Below are 4,013 nucleotides of genomic sequence, written 5' to 3' on the forward strand. Positions count from 1 at the left end.
AGCCCATTAACGACCCTTAAAGAATCAGAAGAAGAGGGAAAAAGAAGGAGGGGGGGACGCAGGAGCGCGAGAGAAAGGCAGAGCGCGAGCCTTTGACGCACCTCCCGGTGAGATCCGCGAGCGTGCGCGAGAATGACGACGACGACGGGCGCAAGTGCAAATTGCAGTAAATTGCTCCTCGCGCAGGTGCGCGCGTTCCGGCCGCCGGAGTGGCGCTGCGAGCCTATTGTGCCGCTGAGTGACGGGTTTCTGCGGCGCCGAATTGGAGGCGAATTAGCGCGCGCTACGGTTAAAAAAAAAAACAACAAAAAAAAAAAACCCCAGCACCAGCAGCACCAGCAGCACCCGGGAGCGGCCGGTTAAAGGATGTGGTTTCTTTTGTCCGTGCAAGTGGAAAAGCAGAGCGCAGCGGGAAATTTTTGTCCATGAATAAAGTAGGCCATATTAATTAAGGTTGAATGCAATTTTTTTTTTTGGATAATGGTTTTCTTTTTTTTTTCTTTAAAAAAAATAAATCGTTCCCTGTTTTCATTTGTGCGCGTTTAATTACGCACCCCCCCCCCCCCCCCCCCCCCCCCCACACACACACACACATCTCCATCGTCTCTTCGACAAATTCAAGAAATCGTCACAAAGTCCTCTTCGTAAAGGCGATAATAATAATGACCTCTTCTGAGTGAGCAACAATTGTTTTTTTCTAAAACAGGTCGCTGTTCCACTGATAGAATCAACACTCACCTTACCCCATAGAGTTATTATTGCACCTAGTGGTCAAAAATGGGAACTGCGACAAGCGATACTCGAGGCCCACTGGGGCGGGAATCGTGCTGCCCCCGTACAGACAGGGCAGATATTCACCCGGTTTTTATACCAAATTGAGCAACACTCGGGCTGCCACAATCTTGTTTTATAGTAAATAATTATTAGACGTAGGGATTCCTGAGTGGCACAACAAATCGTGAGAATGCGATAGAGTTCCAATGGGTGGGAGGGGCGTAATCTGTCCTGTCAACCACAGCAAGCCGGGTATGAGCATCTGGGAGTTTGTGTATGCAGAAGAGGGTGGAGAACACTTTCCTCTGAGTGTGTTACGCTGCCCAGTGTGAAAAGCGGATCAAGAAAATATGGTTGGTTTCACGTGTCTCGGAGGGAGCACAAGTCAGCGTTCAGAGAAAATGGTAGAAAAATAAAAAATTCTAATCTAAATAATGAGGTAAAAGATGAAGTAAGAGGTAAAAAAAAAAAAAAAGAAAGAAGGAAGAGGTAGAGGATGAGGAAAGAGGTAGAGGACAAAAGATGTCCCAATCATTTGTGGTTTTGTTTATAAAAATAAAAAAAACATTTTTTTAGAAAACCTTAACTTCTTAAGGTTAGAGTTCATATCATATTTTCAGCGCGAGATTAACCTCATTAACCACAGTTACCCATCTTTACCAAGAGTGCCAATACTTCCGGCGCCGACCGTAGGCCGAGTTTGTTCCAGCCTCAGGAGGATTTGTAAAGACGTAAAGATGTGGAATTAGACCTGAGTGGATACGAAGGTGTAATGCAGTTATGGATTATATTAATGCAGAAAACTCACCCATAATTTATTGTATAAAAAGCCTCTACCTGCCAGACCACGTTCAGCCAAAGAGCTCCTAAATGGGAGAACTGGCCATGAACACACACATCAATAAAAACAGTAAGTGAAGAAGTGTGTGTTCTGCCAACAGCTGTACAGTGGAGAAAGAAGGAGGAAGAAGAAAGAGGGTGAGGACGAGGAGGATGAGGAGTAGGACGAAGGCCTCGGCCAAATGAATCGCAGGTCTCTGGCTGCATGGAAATATTCCAAACATAGCTGTGCACATCTTCCTCGGATACAGTCGAGCGAGGGTTCCAGGTAGAACCTTTTTTTTTTTTTTTTTTTTTTGCAAAACAAGAACCCTTAATTATCCAAGGAACCCTAAAAAACCCGACAGTGTACCAAGTATCAAGACATTTTACATACAAGTCTATCGAAATGTCCAAGGTTCTTCAGTCTCCTTCTCGGGGAACCTTTAAAGGTCCTCCCCTAAAACAAAGCGTTTAAGGTAGTAAGGGTTCCAAGTGGAAACTTTTTTGGATGCTAAGAACTCTTAATTATCCATCCAGCCTTCAAAGAACCTTTCAAGAACCCTTAAAGTGTATCAAGTACCAAGAGCTAAATGTTAAACTCCAGACAGGTTCTAGATACGAAAGAGAAAATAATGAGCAATAATAATAAAAAAATTTTTTTAAAAAAATGGTTCTACATGGAACCCTTTAAATTTTTTCGCTACACTGTCTCTTTAAGGGTTATCAAATCATTAAGGGTTCTTGTCTTGGAAAAAAAAAAAAAAGTACTTGGAACGCTTTATGATAGGAAAACACTTTTGTAGGGTTCTGAGCAGAACCTTTTACAGTTCCCCCAGAAAGAACCGTAGTAATTATTTGATTCGTAATACATAGAACCCTTTTAAAAGTGCGATAAAATGTCTTGATACCTGGTACACTCTTAAAAAGTGTTCCTTACGGGTTCCTGCGCTTCACTCACGGTTCTATTCAGAACCTGTTCTCACAGGGAAAACACTTTTCGATAGGAAGAACGACTCAAGAATTTCGTTTATTTGTATTCGATTATAATGATTCGATTCCTAACGCCTAGGACTTGCGAGGTGATTACACTCGGCATGAAACGGCTTGTGATTCAGTGCACTCTCATGAAAGGGTCCCTTAAGGGTCGGCTGCATGATGAAGGGTTCTTGTCTTTCAAAAGGACGTTTCTACATGGAGTCCTTTCTCACAGGAAAACACTCTTATAGATTTCCCCAAGAAGGACAACCAGAGAACCGTTAACGGGTCAGAATTCCTTCTGAGGTCTTCCTTAGCACCTAGAACCTTTCAGGCGTTTCGAATTGAGCGACGTTTAGAGAACTACAAAAGTGTACTTCGGTTGATTTTCCACCCTCAAAGTACAGAAATAGGATTAACGTGTGATTAATATGGAAATACGTTCATATGCACATGCAGATTTCAGTATTCCACGCTCCAGCTGGGAGAAACACACCTCTCCGGTGCCACGCCGATGAAGTCTTTTAACACTCGGCATGAACACACTTCAGGTAGGATGAAAATACCCAGAGCTGATTAAACTCCATCCCGGAACCGATAACTCCTGATATGTCTTTCCTTCACTCGGAGTTCAAGTCGAATCATTCTTAAACCTTCTGTTTTTGTTTTTTTTTTAAAAATGACAAAACATTAATTAATACGTGAGGTTGGGTGTATCATCACTAACACTGAAGTCACATGACCAGGATCGGTTCCTTCATAAGCCAGAAATTTCCCCTGGTCTCTTCAGCTGAATCATACAAACTCTTCGCTTCAGTGGATAATCGGACCTGGATGATGCAGCTGCTGCTCTAATCATAAAGACCGTCCGGTGCACATCCCAGAACTCTTATTCTACGTTCACTACTACAGTCTGTCCACTAGGGGTGTAAAAGCTCGTCGGGCTTCCACACGATACGATACGATAACGATATCGATTCCTAAGGCAGCAATTGAATATTTGACGCTGCTGCCGAATCTGCTACGCTACATTCAGACTCTGGATTGGAATTCACCGTCAGCGTATTTACACGTCCGTCATCCGCACCTTCGGACAGTGTAGAAACCTCTCGCAGGTTAGCGATATTAGACGAGGGATTCGTGAAAGGACTACGATGAAGACGTACCGTCTGTTAAATGTTTTTCTTTAACCGTGTAGTGCTTCTTTTTTTTTTTTTTTTTTTTTTGCGCGGCTCCACCCCCTTTCACATTCTTCAGGATTTATTCGCCCTATTGACCTCTGCCACAGTTTTATAGGTTGCCAGAAGCAACAAACTCAAAGCACTCAGCCTACGGTACGCATCGACTATCCATCTCTACCGGACAAAAATCAATCTGCATGGAACTTATGGAAATAAGAAACTGGTTCGGAGAATCCCGAAAAGTCGTCCATCCACCCCCCC

This window comes from Ictalurus punctatus, chromosome 23, assembly GCF_001660625.3.
Source record: "Ictalurus punctatus breed USDA103 chromosome 23, Coco_2.0, whole genome shotgun sequence".
Lineage (NCBI taxonomy): Eukaryota > Metazoa > Chordata > Actinopteri > Siluriformes > Ictaluridae > Ictalurus > Ictalurus punctatus.